This window comes from Marmota marmota, unplaced genomic scaffold, assembly GCF_001458135.2.
Source record: "Marmota marmota marmota unplaced genomic scaffold, marMar, whole genome shotgun sequence".
Taxonomy (NCBI): domain Eukaryota; kingdom Metazoa; phylum Chordata; class Mammalia; order Rodentia; family Sciuridae; genus Marmota; species Marmota marmota.
This window is the reverse complement of record NW_025999968.1, coordinates 55534855-55554504: the sequence shown is the minus strand read 5'-3', so window position 1 is coordinate 55554504 and position 19650 is coordinate 55534855. Positions and strand designations below refer to the sequence as shown.

General features: G+C 41.9%; 1 pseudogene; it reads left to right on the top strand.

Moving 5' to 3' along the window:
- Window positions 1–677: 677 nt before the first annotated feature.
- LOC107136148 overlaps window positions 678–19650 on the top strand; it is a 194561-nt pseudogene continuing 175588 nt past the window's right edge.

Sequence of the window (19650 nt, the reverse complement as noted above, 5' to 3'; positions counted from 1 at the left end):
ATATAGCCTTAAACCTAATAGCTCCCACTAAGGCGTCTACTGCCTTCTCTCTCTATTTATACTTTAGATAGTTATTAAACTCATTACAATGATGAATTCAATAACTATCTAAAGTAAAAATAGAGAATTTGTTAAAATGGTTTACAATTTCAAATGGTGGACAAGAGAACAGAGGTAGTGTAGAATGCAGTGTTCACAAGGGAGGAAGAGAGAAGCTAGAAGCAAAAATTCACAGGAAGAGTGGAAGCGGAGCCGACAGATTGGCTGCTGTTTTGAGAAAAGTTGGAAAGAAAATCCAAGAAAACAGACAAGAAAGAGGAAGAATATGAACAAAGAGAAAAATATAAAGACATAAGAATACAACAAAAATGCAAAACACAGACCATACATCATTGTCCTCTACACACTGATGCATAAAAAACACCCTGTTCCAAATATGGTAGGGATATTAGTGAATCAAAAAATAAAATAAATCTTGCTGGAAAATCAAAAGTTTAGTGTTCAAAAGTTTCTCAGCCTGTCTCTGATGTTTCCTGGGATCACCAGGCCCAGATCAGCCCTGGCACACCCAGTCCCTGTCCCACCAATCTGGGCTTCAGGTACCTCAGGCTCGGCCACCTGCAGTGCCGAGATCTCAGTGCTGTCCTACTTGCAGAGAGACCACCAGGGATACACTCATGCAAAGGAGCAGCCCCGAGAGGCAGCAGCAAGACCAGGGCCAGCGGCACTCCCAGCAGAAAGACCCCAGGTGCCTCCAAACCTGCAGGCACCCCTACACTGGACCTGCAGGTCCCGGCCATAGCCCCCCAGACGGAGGTTCTTGTGGTGGTAAACTTGCTGGCACCCAGGTCCCAGACCCTGGCTGGTGTCCCCAGATGGGTGCAGCTTCATGCAGCCAAACCTGGAGTCTCCCCCACAACAGTCCTCTAGGCGGTGGTAGCCGCGTAGTGGTGGTGGTGGTTGGCAGCCGGCAGCGGGTCAGCAGCTATAGTCGGCTGCAGCGGCGGCTACAGCTGTAGGGGCAGCGTCACCAGGCCATCTCTGGGGGTCAGCAGCAGTGTCGGCATCAGTTGCATCCGGAGCAGCAGTGACTTCTATGGCAACAGGAGGTGGCTGCAGATGCAAAGGCAGCAGCACCCAGAAAGGAGATCTCCAGGCGACCTCGGGTGGCAATAGCGTCAGCAGAGGCAGCAGTAGTGGGGGTGCTGATTGGACAGGAGACCTCTGATTGTCAGCAGCATCGACCACAGAGGTAGCATCAGAGGTAGAAGAGGCTGTGCCCAGAGAAGAGACCCCCGGGCATGGCAGTAGCATCTGCCCTTTAAGTTTTTTTATTTTAAAAATATGTCATTTGTGTCACATGTGCTGGCCATTATTCAAATGACATGACACCTAATAGCTCATTTGATCTTCATAATGACCCAATGAAGCAGGGACCCTTGGTGTCCCCGTTGCATATTTGAGAGGAAGGGACACGTCATTCCATCTTTGTCTCCCAGTTCAGGACAGAGTTTGGACAGAGTGAGGTGTGGGGGTTCAGAGTTAGATGAGGGGATGAACTGTTTCCTGGCTGAGAAGGGGACACATCATATCTATGCAGCACGAGGGACGGGAGCTTTCCCTCAGGGTCTTCCCTGCTTTCTTTCTTTCCTGCCATCAGTTCTCTATCCTTCCTCCAGAATCTCCAAGACACAGATTTAACCCCGCTGATGTCAAGTAGTCATTAAAAAACAGCCTCTTAATTTGCTAACATTACATTTTTTCCTGTTGCCTTTCTGCGGTTTGGTAAAAGAACCCGGTTGGTGTAATTGTCTGTTAGAAGTGCCCTTTGAGAACCAGGACAGTTAATGACTGTTTCCCACTGAGTCCAAGAGTTGGTGCCAAGTACCCTGCGGGCACAGAGAAAATGTTAATTGATGTGATTTCCTGACTTATCATTTAAATATGCTAAATGGCCCCCAGAAGCTTCCAAGGAGTTAATACGTCACCCCAAATCTGTGACTTATCCAAGGAGCATTTTATGCAGGTGGTTTTTAGTGGCTCGGTTTGTGATGCCCATTCATTTTGTAAACTTGGCAAATGTACACAGGAAGAAGCCAGATATGATTTGGTTATAAAATGACAGGAAATACTGCTCAAGGGGAATTTGCTTGTGTTTAAAACCAATGCATGGATCCACATGGATTTGAAAATTTAATGACATCTATTTTACCAATGTTACTTATTAAAAATTATTTAGAAGTTGAAATACCCTAAGTTTAATTATTTTCCCCATTTCCCCACATCCCGAGTACCTCAGCATATATGTGAAAAGTTAGATTATTCTACATTTTTGATGCTTATGACATTGAGAAATAATTTTCTTTGAAATCAAATCACAGCAACTTATCACTATTCATTTTAAAGTAGAAAGTATTTTGGAAATATCTCTGTCATATATTCTTGAGAGATTCCAGAATATAGTAGGCAGATGCATATTTAAAGTAGTAGAATTCAGATTTCATTTGTCATCACTATTGTAGGCCAAGGTCCTGAGCACATCTTTGTGAATTTCCTAACAAGCTGCTGATGACCACCAAAAATGATTTTCCTGGACTAATTTTTCTCAGAATTTGTCAGGTGATTAACACTGAAGTCAGATCAAACTTGGGGTATATGTGGCTTGTGATCATGGGGGCTGTCTCCAGAAAGGGATTTTAATGATGTTAGATAATAATGTGACAGTAAAATGAGACAGAATATAGGTCTGCATCAATCTCTTGAACCAGTGAACCAGATTAGTTTTAAAATTGGAAGGTTTACAAAGTTTGGATGATTCCATGTCACACCTTGTGTGATAGCCTGAAATGATTCACAGTACCTTTCTATAACCAAATTTGTTAGTATTTCTCAAGTCAAATATGTCAGTAGTCCCATTAGTGGGATAAGGACCATAAACATCTGTATGTCACTTTAGGACAGGTTTTGTCCCTAGTGAATCAGCACAAAAATTTAGGTTTCCAGAAATTTTTGGATCTTGATAATGTTATTTGGAATTGTGGGTATGCATAATTAAGATCGAATATGTTTGTGTTACCAACGGAAACTACAAGTTTGAGTCAAATCAGATAACCACAGTATTTGATAAAATGCCACACAATTCTGTCCTGTGAAGGATTTTATACATGACTGGCCAAAGTATTTGGGATCTCTGTCCAGAACATCAACTTCCATTTTTTTTTTTTTGCCTTGGAATGTGTTCTTAACTATACCAAATCTTAAGTTTTATTTGAATCAGTAATATTGCACTAGTAAAAATTTGAAAAACAATACTCTAACAGAGCAATTTTTACGAATTCCTTCAGACTTCATGTGTCCGTGCAATTTACCCAGTATAGGCACATGTCTTTCTTTTTCATTTTAAGTTATAACAGATGTTTTTCTATACATTTTACTTCTTTAAACTTTAGAGAACTATTCTGGGGGGAGATTTAATAACACTCCACTGCTACCCATGGAAAGAGGTGGCAAAAATGTGGGTAAAATGACAGAATTTGGTTCTCTTGCTCCAGGAGCCAGCGGTTATGAGGGGGCTGGGCGTGTGGCTGGGTGGGGAGCTCTGCCTGGCCTGCCCAGGGCCTTGAGTCCACAGTGCAGCACCACCCAACCCAACCAACCAACTAACAAACATAAAACAAAATGAAACTGAAAACCAGCTGTTAATAACGTAGGCACAGCAGTTGACGAGGGCTTAGTCAGGAGCTCTTGTGCCATGATGTATGCAGGTTTATCAAAGAAAATAATGACATCAAAATGAGTTCCATTTCAGCAATGCATTTACTTCAACAAATGCCCTGGACCCTAAAATAAGTCATGTAACCTTTTAAGAACTTGACTTTTTCATTTGCAAATTTTTGAGAAAAATTCTGAGAAATTTTAGAGAGATTTTATAACATTTATGTTATATAAATTTTTATATGTTACTTAAGCAGTTTTGCAATTTTTTTATTAAATAGATATTGTTGCTGTGACAACTAACATTGCTTGAAGAAATACAGCATTAGAATTTATTGATTATATTCTTGTTATTTGTAATTTTAAGCAAATAATGATTGATACATCTCTGTGAGAACTCAGCCAGGCAGTTTGTCTGTGGCGGTTTCAGGTCCATATGGACTTAGCCACATCCTTTCCAGGTGCTTTATAATTGTCAGCTACTGATTGATCTGAAGAAAAGAAACTACAGTTTCTAGAGACATTGGTGTGAAAGACGTAACTCCAGTCAAAAAAGGAAGTGATGTCGTGCTGCTAAAATGCTGCAGTTGTTTTTATTTTTAATCAACAGATTTGACAATTTGGGGCTTGTGCTGAAATTTTATCAACCAAGGAATTCTATTGGTGGCATATGTAAGCATACATAAATGACATCTTTCATATGTAGGCAAGGAGAGTTCCTTGTAGAATTTACGATTGTGAAATAAATCCATGGGAAATTAACAGAATCATGTATCTCTTAATTGCATGAATATCTAAGAGACCTTGGGAAAGAAAGCCTTGCCTTTCTTTCTTGTAACAGTTGTAGCTTATTTGTCTTTTCCCACCATCATGGGAAGAATCCATCTGCTGTCATCGAGAAGCCACTTAGATTTTCCTATTGCTCAGCGTGCTTTGCAACCTGGTGCATGTTGGCTTTGAGGTGAAGTGTGGCTCAGGAGCATGTTGTCCTCCATCCTGTCCTCAAGGGATTTTCCACACTGACGATGGTCCCCTACCTAGTGATGGAATCCCTCCATTTCCTTTCTCCCATTTCGGTTGCGTAGGGAACATTAGTAATACTCCATCATTGAAATGCAAGTGCAGGGCTTACGATACTAAGGCCAAGCAGGGCCAATGCAGGCTTGGAGATCTTTCTCAAGTTTTTGCCCTTGTGGCTGCCCTTATTTCTTAACAGGTATTTATGAACCATTCACTGTTCTAATGTGGTGCTAGACTGTGATGTTAGGGAAGTAAAGGTGTTTGCCAAGCAGACTTTAGAGTCAACTAAAAGACAAGCATTCCACAAATAAGTGGTGAATGGATGTAGAGATAAAATAAATAGATACAGTAAACAATTGGTCTAGTTGTCCTGGGCTTTCTGGAAGATGGGAGGTAAGACTTCCTCCTCTCTGAACTCTGACCCACTTTAGATATTAGGGTAATTTTTCTTAGTACTCACCAGGTTCTCTCTGGGAAGTTTCCTGAGCAAAACTTATTGAGGAAGGCTGTTCAGTTTTTATTCTGCCAAAGTCCCTCTTTTCTTGCTTCAGGTGCTGGCTTGAGAGTTATTTGTTTGTTTTGGAGAATAGGAGGTGGTAAAAAAAAATGAGATGCACTTCTAGGTCTGTGGTCTCATCTTGCTCTGCTAATTTTTATCCAACAGAAGATGTTTTGACATAAAGATAAATTGTCTCAGACTAAGGGGTGGTGTGGGTGGGTTGGGGGGATCCTGAAGAGGAGGCTGTTTAAGCTTGGGTCTAGCGGTTTAGGCATAGCTTGCTGCTATGCTGCTAAAAGTCTAATGAACTTTTAGTAAAATATTTAAAAGTCAGAAGACTTGCAGGTTAGGGTTCTTAACAAACCTCACCATTGTAGTTCCTCAGTTATTTCTAAAACAAAGGACGAACCTCTGGATTGCTGGTCTGTGGACACCTGAGTTACTGCTCCCTTTCTGCTACTAACCCTTAAAATTCTGTGAGGGTCACGCTACTTCGATGGATTAAAGGACTTCAAATTCATATATAAAATGAAGCTGGTAGGCTAGAAAACCTCCAAGACACTTTGCAACTTCAAGTCTAAAGTTCTAATGAATGTCCTGAAGTTTTTTAAAGAGGGTGGCATGACTGGAGCTTACATGTGTCCATTGAAGCCACTGGAAGCCACCACTGTTCTTGGTTCATCTTCCTCTGTAGGCCGAAATGCCCTGCGAGGATTGCCCCTCACACACACGCCTGGTTTCTGATGTCTCTCTTCGCTGGTGCCATTGCCATTTGTATTAGACGTTTTATGTTCATATAAGAGATCAGAAATACCCTCTAAAATTAAAACTGGGATGTCTACCCATAGACATCCGGAAGAGATTTTTGCGGTAGAAATTATCAGTGCCACAAAAAAAAAAATGACTTAGGAAATAACAAAATTTTCAATTTGTAAAGAAAAACACACTTTGTAACATAAGTGAAGAGTGAAAAATGGGGACCATAAGGTCAATTTTTATGTCCTCTGCAAAATCAGGATTTCTTCTGAAAATTCGAGAGCAGCGGCTTCCTCCCTTGAAGCTGACAATATTCCCCAAAAGCCTTTGTTTGCCCTAATATTCCATAATGTTATGCTTTTACAGTCAATAAGCCATTAGTAATCAAGAGATGTATAATTTATTAATTACACTCCACATTAATTTTTAATCTTTTTGGTCGCTGAGTATATGTCTAAATCTACTTTTTAATTACATTTTAGGGATATAAATCTTCCAGGCAACCATTAGAAAAGTCATTTTTCTGCACATTATGATGCCAATTACTTTAAGGCAGCTGCTGGTGAACTCTTGTGATGATACTTGGTAAATGACAATCTTGGTGCCCAGGTAGCATGCCCTCCTTTGAAAGCTAATTGAATAGTAGTGAGAAAGAAGCGTGATGAAGAATCTGCAGAGACACAGAGTAGCCGGGGGAGAAAAAGAAAGAAGAGATAAGAGGAAGAGTGTCCCCCGGAGCAGCCCCCTTGCCTTCTCCAAGTGGCCGGGAGCTGCAGTCAGTGGTGACCCCCTCCCATCTCCTACAGACCTCGGGCTTTGGCTCTGGTTTTCAGTTTCCAGGACAGAAACAAGCAGGGCTCTTTGGCTGGGACTCTGGTCCAAGCAGTGGCATTTAAAAGCCATAAACAGGACTCCTCTCCCTGCCCCAATAGTTGCGTCAGATGCCAGTGGTATAGATTTTGTCTTTCTGTTTTCTTGAAATCATCTGAGCTGCCAACCAGCATTGCTTTAGCTGACTTGAAAAAAAAAAATTAGATTCTTGTGCTTTTGACAACTTTTGTCAGATATTTTATTTATTTATTTATTTTTATTTTTTAATTTTATATTGTGGGTTGTTCAAAACATTACAAATTTCTTGACATATCATATTCGACACTTTGATTCAAGTGGGTTATGAACTCCCACCTTCACCCCATACACAGATTGCAGAATCACATCAGTTACACATCCATTGATTTACAAGTTGCCATACTAGTGTCTGTTGTGCTCCGCTGCCTTTCCCATCCTCCACCCTCCCCCCTCCCCACACACACACCACACTCCACTCTCTCCTCTCATCCTCNAACTGTGCTGCTATGAACATCGATGTAGCAGTGTCCCTGTAGCATGCTCTTTTTAGGTCTTTAGGGAATAGACCAAGAAGGGGAGATTTGCTGGTGCTTTAATTTTTTTTAATTGCCTCTCTACTGGGAAAGTTTTTGAACTTTCCCTGCAAAGTTTTTGAAATTTCCCTGAAATTTTCCCTGCACTCAAGATTTGGTAGCAGTTACAGTGACTGCTGCAGGAGGTAGACAGAGGCACTGACTTGTATTTGGGAAATTATCTGATTATTTGTAAAAAGCTGTCCCTTTTGATAACTCTGCATTTCCAAAAACATCTTCCCCGTGGTTTTCTACTGGGTCTGAGGTTTCTACTATAAAATCCACTTCTTGTTATTGGATAAAGCATGATAGCTGGGTGTGTGTGTGTGTGTGTGTGTGTATGTGTGTGTACGCGCACTCAGTGGGGATGGAACCCCAGGGGCACTCTACCATTGAGTCACAGCCCCAGCCCTTTTTATTTTAAGATAGGGTCTCACTAAGTTGCTGAGGCTGGCCTCAAATTTGAGTTCCTCCTGCTTTAGCCTCCCAAATTGCTGGAACTTCAGGCAGAGCTGAGCGATTGTTTTGAAGAGGCCATTGTTAAAATTTTTGTGGTCCCCTTGGAATGAATAGCAGGCACACACCATGGTGTCCTCCTTGCAGCCTGTGTGCATGGACTCGTTATTTAGCTCGGCTCCTGTGGCCTTCTGAACTTCTTTTCTCCCTCATTCTCAGCGTCATGGTTATTTTTAAGATCTATTTATTTGAAGGCTTATTTTTTTCATAGTCTTTGAAATATGAAATGCATCACAAATACAAGAATGTACAAAACGTGAATGCAAACAAACCATTTTAAAAACATTCTCCCTTCCTACTGGCTTGTGGACTTCACGAGATCAGAGGCATCGCATGTTCACGGCTAGACCTCCAGGGCCTCGGCACCCTTCTTTAGACACTGAAAGGTGGGGTGTTCTTTTTATTCATGGCAGGAAGCATCTTTGGAAATTTTAAAGGAAATTTGGGGAGAAGATAAGAACCCTTTACTTCTCAAAGAATGTGTAGGTTAACGTGAGAGGGAGGGGACGTTTTTCATTCTCACATGATGTTTTTCTGTTTTGTTTTAGGTCTTGTTTTCTTCATTCTCAAGAAGGAGAATGACCTGAGTTATGGTATAAATCCCCGCCCCCACTTTTGGTTCCTATTTAGGTAAGAACATTTTTGCTGAAACTAGAATTTTTAACTTCTTCCTGAGTCTAGAACATAGGCTATTCCAATTACCCGGGGAATTGTTTTCCTTCTACAAAAGTAAATTTCTGTTTTTAAAAGCCAAAAGGCAGGAGTCTAAAAGCTGCTTTGATAAGCCCAAATAGATTGTGTCCATCTGCCTGCTGGTGCCCTCGGTGTGGGCAACACACAGAGAGGTTGGTTTACTTACCATCTCCCGGGCAACAGCACTAGATCGAGAGAACGTGGAACTCCTCCTGGGAATTAGTGTTTGAGATAGTTCATTAATAACTGTGCTTAAAACAAGCTTTTCTCCTGATTTATGTGGTAATCCATACCCAGGGGTCCTTTTTGGCTTGGAGGACTTTCCTTTATGGAGCCACATAAATGGTCATTTACATGGATCTCCTTCCTGGCACCTCCTCTTGGCACAGCCAGGCAGTGGGGTCATGGAGAGGAGAGCTGCTGGGAGCCAGATGACCCCTGGTCATGGTCCTGAGCTGTTCTCAGGGGAGGTTTAAAATTAGGGAAGAAAGAGAAAGAGCAGAGGTAGCAAAAGTTAAAAAAGGTCACCCCGTACCTGTGACCCAGGAGGTTGAAGAGAAAAGGTCTAAATTAAGACCTTTTTATATAAAGAAAAAAAAAAAAAGGAAAAAGTTAAGCAGCATTTCAATAACTATCCTTAAGAAGACAGTTCTCACTTCTGAATTCATCTTAAGAGAGGGAGGTAGCTGGGGTGCAGCTTGATGGTCGAGTATGTGGCTTTCAAACTCCTGGGCAGGGAAATGACACCTGCAGGTGGCTAAAAGGTCATAATTCTGTCCACCTCTGGTGAGGTCAAGGGAGCACTGAGACCCCTCCCTTGTCCTGTGGTGGCTAAGATACAAACCTGAATAGTCCTCAGAATGTAATATGCTGTTTCATTAAATAAAGAAAGAAATAGTAGAAGGCTATTTCTGGTGACATCGGTGTGCCTCCTCGGAATCACTCGCCCCTACTGCAGGGGCGTCAGTGTCTGTGGACAGAACTCTCTTTTCTCGCTCTCTCCTATGATTGGCCGTTCAACACAGTGAATGGCTTTGCCTTGGTTTCCGCTCTATTTCTGCTGCCAATATCCCTGCAGAGATGTCTGCAGCTGATTTGCTTTCTACCTGAAAGTTTCTCTCCTTCTATTTCTTCATTTTTCTTCTTCAGTCTCCATCTGTTTTCTTTTCCCAAGTCTCGTGTGGGTTCTGAGGCTGCCCCATCTGCTTTTCCTGCCATTATCCCATCCAGCCCTGATCTAACCAGGGATAGCCGAGGCCCAGGAGAGAGGGAGGGGCTGTCCCTGAAAGGACTTATCTCAGCAGCGATGTGCACACACCATACCCTCCCCGTGTTCTCATTGTCCCTTGTTGATTTTCTTGGTGGCCTTTGCAAGTTATGAATGAATGTGAATTTAATCCAGGGAATTCCAATATAAGTTCTGCATGGCCGAGCAAGAGGAAGGATAACCAGTTAGATCTTAAGGTTTGACATTATAAGGGGCTGAGTTCCCTGTGTTCATGTGTGACTCAGAGGACAGGCTTGCAGAAGAACAGCAGTGACAGAGCACACAACCACAGCAGCTAGGACATATTGCTGCGGATGCTTCCTCTAGGCCAGACTCCTTACGGACCTTATTTCTTGGTTGCAACTGTTCTGTTTACTGGTGGGTACTATTATCTCCGTTTGGAAGTGAACATCTTGGATAGAGAGGTTCAGGAACAGCCCCAGGTGTCTCAGGTAGGAAGTGGTTGAGCTTGGTCAGGTGCTCTTTGCTTTGCATTTCCTACCCCTAGAGGACTTGGGGGAGTATTTGTTTCAGGGCGTCATTCAAGGGAATGGAGAGAGCCATCTTGCCAGTTAAATGGCCACAAATGTTCAAGGCCATATAAATTCTCAATGCTGGTCCTTTGTAAAACTAGATTTTTATATTCTTAAAGCCCAAATTATCAGATCTTTATGTTTTTCTGTTTTTCTACAAAGGACTTTGAAGCCAAATATTTCTGAGCAAAGGACATAGCAATAATCCCACAGTGGTCAGAGCCCAGATCTGGAGCTAAGCCCCTTAACTCCACAGCAGCTGGAGGTGTCCCCAGGTTGAGTTCCTCACCAATCTGTGCCTCGGTCTCCTCTTCGTGTCATAGGCATTAGAACAGAGCTTACTTTACCAGTTACTGAGAGAATAAACTGTGTGGCTACCTCTACAGCTCAGTGTGCATCATACACATGTTGAAGTAAGAGCTATAATTTTATGTTATTTTTGTTTTTATCAGTTGTTATAAGACTATGTAACAATAGGATAAAATCATGAGGGACAAATTTAGAGCAGTAGAAATCAAACCTATTACCTTTCACGATGATTCAAAAGATACTGGTTTCCATGCCTTGGGTATAGTTGACCAAATTAAAATGAAATAAAGGAGTCTAGTTGTTACTTAAACAAGCCCCTTCAGATCCGCGCCTTGCACAGCGGGATGTGGAGTGCTCTAAAATGCAGCACAGCCCATGAGGACCAGGTTTGGAGAAACCAGGCCAAAGGTGAAGTCCAAGGCTGGGGGATTCTGACCTATTGTTAACTTCTCTTTAGATTGCTCTGAGCTAATGTTTAGTGTTAATGCCTGGCAAATTCCAAGCATTGAAAAACAGGAGTACTTATCTTTCATATTATATATGATTAAAATTAAAGTTGATTTGTCCATTAAGCAGCTCAGTAACAGGTTTCCTGACTTTTCATAAGACATTAGAGGGATGATGCATATCAAGACGACATTCTATTTCAAAAGAACACTAATCAATGCAGAGAACATTTGCTATAAATTATTCACATTTGTTATAAACTACTCCATCCCTTTAAAAATTAACGGTGCACCAAAGTAGGGCTGCCTCACCTTGAAAAGTTTGAATACGAGGGGCTGATTACAATAAGAGAACAAATAGGGTCCTGAGACTTGAGCTCAGTGTATTGCTAGGGATAAATCACCGAGCGGCTCTCCATCTGATAAAACATGATCCCTGCTCCTTCTTGTATGTTCTTCTACCACACATTAATATTTCATGCAACCATTTCAAAATAAAGTCATAATGTGAGTCATAAATCACAAAACAGTGGTAATAAACCACTTTGGTTTATATTAGCTGTATGCAGATGATACTTAAGTATTTCCACCATTAGCATGGACGATTTGAGCTTTCTGTGTGCCACATTTGCTGATTTCTTCCATTTTAAGTGGTAGGAATATGGAAAACAATGCTAAATCCATTCATTAGTGATAAAACAGTGCTATTTGTTCTCATAATTGATTTCATTTCACCTTGGACCTGTGAAAATTATAGCACAGTTGAAAGTGATGATATTATTGAACTTGTTTTATCAAGAACATGAGTTTCTGGTGAATCCTGCTGTGGGGTGAAGGGGTGGCCTCTGAAAATAAAATATCAGAAAAAAAGTAGAACAGTGAATTAGAGACTAGAATGATTAAATGTAAAATATGGTTTCTACTCATTAGCGAATGGCTTATTCTTTATGTAAGTTCCTGAAATGATGCTATAATTATGTCTTACCTTGATCATCTATCTTATCATTGTTGTTTTATTTCAGTTTTGTACTGGTGAAATCTGTTCCATCCTATAACTTAAGTATTCTTGAAGTTGTTGGTGCTGATATCTGAAGAGGCAGGATATATTTGGAAATGTATGTATCTATATTCTAGATGGGAATAAAAAAGCCTATGAGTTGAAGCATCCTGAACTTATAAAATCTGAACTCCTGCCAATTAGACAAATTGACCAAGACATAAACACAAGCATATGGGGAGGCTTGTAAATATTTGACGATGCTATTGCTTGTGGTTTTTGGTGCTCAGTCACACTTTGTAACACTCAGGAGGAGGGCACGGTGTATGGGTTCACAGTTGGGCTGTGCCACAGCTTCTGGCCCTTGACTCACACAGGGCAAGTGAGGTTAGCATTCAATGCCCTTGATAGAGCTCACAGGTTCTCTCAGAGCTGGGTGTGTTAAGGGCTCAACCTGTGTCATTATCTCATCCATAAGAGCAAAGAGGGATGCTCATTGGGTTGGGATGTGGTTGAAATGAGGACCTATGTAGAATGCACACAAAAAAGATGCAGAAATGTTATATGAGTAAAAGTGAATTGAGTTTTATTCTTCACAATTTTTCTTAGTCTTTGAAAAAGTTTATTGATCAAGGATTGAAAACCAGATTCCACTGAGAGGTCACATGGATTATGTATTCAAGAGAAACAAGTTGGGATTCCCAAAACTGGGAAAGCTGTGGTATCTGGAGAGTGGGACTCTTGTGTCCCTCATGTACAATACCATGATATTTGTGTATAACCTCCACAGTCATCTTCTGTACTTATCCTCTCTAGATTACTTATAATACTAACACAATGTCAGTGCTATGTAAATAGGTTTTAGTGTTGTTTAGGGAATGACAGCAAAAATGTCAGTAGAGATGCAACTTTTTTTTTTTTCATCTGAAATAGTTGTGGTCCTTGGTTGGCTGAATCCTTGGCTTTAGAATTTGCAGATACAGAGGGCCATCTGTTGTTCGTCTGGACTTTCCGAGAATGTAACCTTAGGAAATGCATAAACCTGGTGCCTTACAAACTCAGGTAAGCCCAGACCGGAAGACACGCCAACCTAGCTGAGCATCTCTGCAGCTCTGGAGCAGGAAAGGGTTATTCTGAGCAGCATGCTTCAGCACCTGCAGCTTGCTTTTATGGAGGGCAGAAGATTGCTGGAGAGCAGGTCAGTGTGGGCGAAGAGAAAGCTGAGCTTTGACCTCAGAAAGGAATTTGGTCTTGATTTCAAGAAGGCATTTAAGACAGCAATCCAACACTTTGAAGTACCTAAATGGATGGTGGAAACTACAAGAAAACCACAGGTAGTGTTTGGTCAAAAAGAAAGTGGTGGGAGGTGTGTGAAGGTGAGCCAGGGAAGTCAGAAGAGTACTGAAGCCAGTGGAAGGGCACACGGTGCTCAAGAATTTGCAATATTTATCACGGTGGGGGACCTGCGAGAGGCGGAGGGTGACACCGGAGGTAGGTTGCGGCCCGCGAAGATCGCGTTAAAAGATTCATGCGCGCAAAGCCTGGGAGGATGTCCGAATCTTGCCAAGGTAACACCATGGTTCTTTGAGCACCAGGCTTCAGAGGTGCAGCCGACTTCTGAAATGGACAGTCCCTCCCGTTCTGCCCACTGCCTGTCTGCCTAATGGCTGCCACCCGTTTCATCGAGTTGCTGGAGGCCCCGACCCTGCCAGCTCCTCAGGAGAAGCGTGGGGAGTACCCTAGGCAAGGTCACTGCCCCTCCCCAGCTGCAGCGGCGCAGGTTTTAGAGGGGCTGATGAAGTTTGGGGTGGGTGTCACCTTCAGCATGCCCGCCCCTTGACAGTGGCCCTGGGCGCCCGTGGCGGGCGGTGTTCCTTGAGAGCTCAGGCTGGATGGAGGTAGGCTGTGGCAGTGCATCTTGTCTAGGACCCTTCACCCAGTGTCGCCTGCCATTCTTCAGCCCTGGCTGTGCCGCCGTGGCCGATGACTCCCTGCCCCGATGCTGGGGTCCACCCATTTCTGGTCCCTCATTGCCACTTATTTTCTTATGGTTACACCTCTGAAATAAACTCAGACATATATCCATACAGGGACATGGAGGATTCTTTTTGGAAATAAACTGATAACTAGTCAGTTATTGGATTTTTTTTTTTTTTTTTTTTTTTTTAAACTGAACAGTGGTACTGCACACTTGGGTTTTCTTGGTTTCATCTCCCTGGAAGCTTGGCTGATAGTGGCTTGCTTTCTTTTCTCCATTATAATCGATGTAACTTACCCCAGAAGTAAGGAGTCCTTCCAAAAGTGTTTTCCATAATTATCTCCCCAGTAAATAATTGTTCTTGAATGTAAACATAATTGTACTAAAAGTTTTATCTTTTAGTGAGCAATTAAAAAATTAAGTCCCATCAGATGGAATATATAATACAGCCTATTCAGTGTGGGTTTAGCTAGTAAAGAATGAGGAATGATATCTATGCATTTTCATCTGATGAAATGGAGCTTGTACACCTGGTGTGTTTATCTACTGAAAAGCAATAATTAAAAAAGAAATGCATGCATTTGAAGCCAGGTATTACCCTTTCTTTCCTTATTTTAATTAGTGTTCCTATTTTTCTGTTCATAGTATGGGCAACCCCATAATAATGCTGAGGGCATCCTTTACCTTAGAGCCTGAATTCAAATCTTTTTTTTTCCATGTTCATATAAGGAAAGGTCAAGGCCAAAGTCAAACCCAGGACATTCGTCTCCATTTCAAAGACAGAAAGAGTAAGGTCACTTTCAAGATGATTTATATCCCACAAAATTTTAAAATACACTGCAATTACTTATTTATTGGATTAGGCCTTGGAACCATTAACCAAATTCTTTAAAAAATGTAAACAGTGAGGAATTGATTAGATCAGCCACGAGCGCATATCGACTCCACAAAAACGCCAAAGCTTCTTATAACTCGGATCAGCACAAACCGATTCCTTTTATCCTCACCTCCTTTTAAAATTGTTTAAGCAGTGTTCCCACTTAATTGCTAACCCATCTGTAGCAGGAAACAATTATTCTGAATAAGCCCACGTACTGCTCTGGCTTTCCAGCAGATTATTTAAAAACAATATTTCCTTAAGATAACAATTTTGATAATGATGCAGGAAGGAAATATATTTGCAATTAAACGAACATGCTTTAGCACAACAAGCAATAAAAAGCTTAACACTGAGCCTTTGTGAATTAAATGCCTTAAATGCCGGAACAACATTGGACAAAAGTCATGGTTCTGCTGACACATTTATTTCTCAGTAAATGAAGACTGTTTAGGTTTAATGCACTTGTGGTTAGCAATAGTTTAAAAGATCAATGTAAATTCGTTCTGAACTAGTAAATAAGGCTTAAATGAAACTTCTAACAGCATGCTGTCACACCTTGGGCCTCTTCATCATCCCAAGGTGACGCAGCGGGATTCTTCTCAGCTCTGATGACACGCACAGAACATTATGAAGTGTTTGACAGATTTTATTTGATGTTTATTTGATTTGTGGGGTTGATATTGGATTTCAACATCTCCTTATCAGGTTTTGGTTCACGCTTAGTGCAGAACGCTTATGAGGATAGTTTCTTCTAAATGTGCTTATTAATATAAAATATATACTATTAATGAAATGCAGTTTAGGACTGGGATCATTAAACATTTCCACTCCACTAAATGAGGTAATGTATGAGAAAGCACTTTGCAAACTGTAAAGCCTTATACAGATGTTAGTTATCATAATTATTGTTGTTACAGGAAACTTGGGTTTTATATATTATTATTCTGTTTTCCTTTAACACTTAATTCAAAGAGTAAATACAGACAACCAATTTCCTTAAAAACCTGCTGCAGTTTTTTAAACAGTTCTGAGCGTTTCATTAAGGTTTTATTGTAAATCATGCGTGGTGCTATTAATTTCATTTCGTCCTAAAAAAAAAAAAAAATTCTACTGACATAATAAACACGACTTGTTACATTAAACTTTGCGGATGTTAGAATTTCCCCTGGGCCTGGAGACTGCAGCAGAGAAGAACGTGGAAAGGTTACACTGGTGGGGTGTGAAGGCGCCTCCTGCTCTCTCTTCAGTTTTCTCTGTTAATTGAACTTTGTTGTCCTCTGTGGATATTGAACTTGAAGTTGGTGGTTGTTGGGGGGAGGCAATGAAAGGGATTCTCTTTCTCTCTCTCTCTCTGTATTTTGGAATGGCCTATACCAGAAGACATTCACATGCTCATAAATAAAAGGCAAGACAAAATGATAAAGGTAAAAACAAATGATGTCTTGGGCAGAAATCTGAACATGTGAGGGGAGTCTGGCAAATGTGGCGGGAAGGTTCTGAGCTGTGGAGGTGGATGGTCACCCTCCAGCACCCCGCCTCCATGGTCAGGTAGCAACTGCAGTTCACCCTCTGCTGTAGAAACCTCACAACATGGCCATCATTTTTATTTTTCTTCTTTGTTTAAACACATAATGAAGATAAAAGCAATTGCTATGATTTATTTACTTGAGATTTAAACAAAGGAGGAAGATATATAGCAAATATTTTAAATAAATAAAGGAACCATAACCAGTTAGTTCCAGGGCTTGGGATGCACAAGAGGTCCTTGCCTGATGGGCAGCTGGGGAGGACCCGGAAATGCTAAGAGGCAAATGATCTGGAAGCACTTCTCATCGGAGAGTCACAGCGGAAGAGCGTTTGAGATAGAGAGCTAGCTGATAGATCCTCAAGCTTGCATATCCACCGGGTGAGTAAAACAAACAGTCATACACGCTTGTCAAGTAAGAAAGCACAAATAACTCGGGAGAAATACTACAGAAAAACAGAGGCGACATTAATTAAACTACTTGGTCAGGTCTCTCAGACCAAGATTTTTACAACTGAAGATTTGAAGGTAACTAGACTGTTAGGGCTGCTGGCTCCTTTAGAAAGTTCCAGAGTACATTCCAACTTAAGAGCACTGCCAAGGATTTCTAGTGGGACAAGAGGGGCTTAATGTCCTGGACATCAATATATGGGTTCTACCTCAGGGTTGCCCTCGCAGGGTTGAAACTGTCCCTGCTGTCATAACTTCTGTTAATGCTTGAGATTTCTTTTTCCATTTTGTAACCTCTATTATGTCATGAACACCCTTCTGGTGAGTTCTGGAACAAAATTCTTAGGTGTGGATAGCCTTTAGGGAGCTTGCTGTTGTCTTTGTCACAGCTGTTATTTCTGGAGAGTTTCAGAAATAACGGGCTCTGGTCATCTTTACCTCACCTCATCCTCAGAACAGCCTTGCGGAGTCACCTCTGAGGTCCGTACTTTCAGATGAGGTCATGGAAGCTAAGAAAGTCCAAACTTGGAGTCCCTCAAGTGATGACACACTGGGATTAGTTTCAATATCTGTCCTCCAGGACTGACCATTTATTTAGATGAACTGTATGACAATCAAAGCAATAGCCTTACTCGCCTTTCTGTGGGTTCAGTGTAACTACTGCTTCCCCAAAGAGGAAATGAATACCCAAGTTAAAGTGAAATTGTTCTTTGTTATCACTCACAGAGACATTAGGAAAACATGATCAGAAATAACTCCCTGGTCAGAATCCCTACTTTAATGGAAATAATTGTGTTTGCTCGCTAGAACTCCCCGTCTCCCTCGAAGGCACTGCTCTCCCTGGGTCTTCTGCTTTTTCCTGGGTGCTCTGCCAGCATTCAGGGCATTCTGCGGCTCCAGTACCTGCTGTTCACACACCGACTTTCAATTTCCAGAATATCGAGATCGAATTTAAGGGTTGAAAGTTCACCTCCTTCCTTCAGGAAACGGCATACTCATGTTCCACAAAATCAGGATTAATGCCCCTGATTTAGGATCTAAATTTCAGAAAATTTTAATATATCCTGAAAAAAATTGTGAGATTATTTTTCTAATAAATAAGTTGCTGAGGTTGGAAAGAGCTGAACAGTCACCAAGCCCGTGCTTGAAACTTTGGTGTGATATCTTCTACGGCTTCTGTCTGAGCAGCTTTGGGCAGGGATTGGGGTCTGGTTCAAGGCCAATTCCCCCCACATGGGCAGCTCTTCCAAGGGCAGGACAGACTTCCTGATGAAAGCTCTCCTTTCTCTGGGATGTGACCACTGGCACCGGTGGTGGGTTCTTGGAGTCTTTCTGGACAGTCTTTCTGGTGCTGATAACGCCAAGGTCGCGGGTTCATTCCCCGTACAGGCCACCAAATACCACAGTCTGGCTGGGCACAATTCAGGAGCCACTTGTCAAAAGAAACGAACTTTATTTTTAGAACACACACACCACACCACACAGCTCCTCAGGAAAAACCTTCAGAGCCCAACTGACACCACCGGCTTCCCACAAGCCTCTCAACCTCCCCCACTCCTCCTGCTCTTGAGGCTGATTGGCTGGGTCTTGTGGGCAGAGCCAAAAAAAGTCCCCCAATGAGCAGCTCTGGGGTCTGAAAGGGCAGGAAACAGCCCAATGAGCATCACTGCAGAGGAGCCAATCAGTTGGCAGCTAGAAGTTTGCTGGGGCCGCTGTGAGCCAATCATCAGCTGGCAGCTGGAAGTTTGCCGGCAGCTGGAAGTTTGCTGGGACCCCTTCGGCTGTGGCTCTCAACATCATCATTTTGTGCTCAGTGTTGCTATCATGAATCCAGCTGTCCTTGCCCAAGCCATCTCCTCCCTGGGCTACGCTTTCTAGTCCAGCCTGATGTGCAGGCCACCTGTCCTGGTTCCTTGCCTCTGAAGGTACCTGGTACGTACCTGCCAGAGGGTGACAACAGCGCTGAAAATGATACCCAGCATGTACCTGAACCAGCACCCGCTATCTGCAGTCCTGCTTTTGGCTGCTATGCCTGCGGCAGCGTTGGCTGGATTAGTGAGCAGGCCACGTTACCGTGCCCACAAACATGAGATGCTCAAGGGAAACCTCAGAATGGCCAGGAGCATGACTAGAAAGAAAACTCACTCTGCTAACTCCATTCCAAGTTCATTTGGAAAAGGTTGAAGTGACAGTTGTACAGACACATGGGAATGAGGGTCGAAACCTCGTGGATGGTTGCTTGGGACATGGTCAGTGGGGACTCTCTTTTGATCAGTAAAAGAGATAGTAGCTCTTGTCCCCTTCAGCTGGTTGGTAATCACTTCAGGGCCAATGAAATGTGTTTAATGAAAAACAAGACATTAAACACCCTTGTTTTCAGTATCAGAACAGGTTGTGATGTGGTTATAGCTGTTTATTGCAGAGTAGAATATAAGATTTAATATGCTTTTCTTTTAAAATTGTATGGTGTGCTTCCTTTTATGGATTTACAAATAACTATAACATTGGAACTGTTTATATATTTTTAATTATTCAAGGAATATTGCCAATGAATTAATTGAAAATTGCTTGATTTAATATTACATTTTGCCTCTTTGCCTTATAATAAATAATGTATAATGAAGCTCCATTTTCTTATCCTCAAAA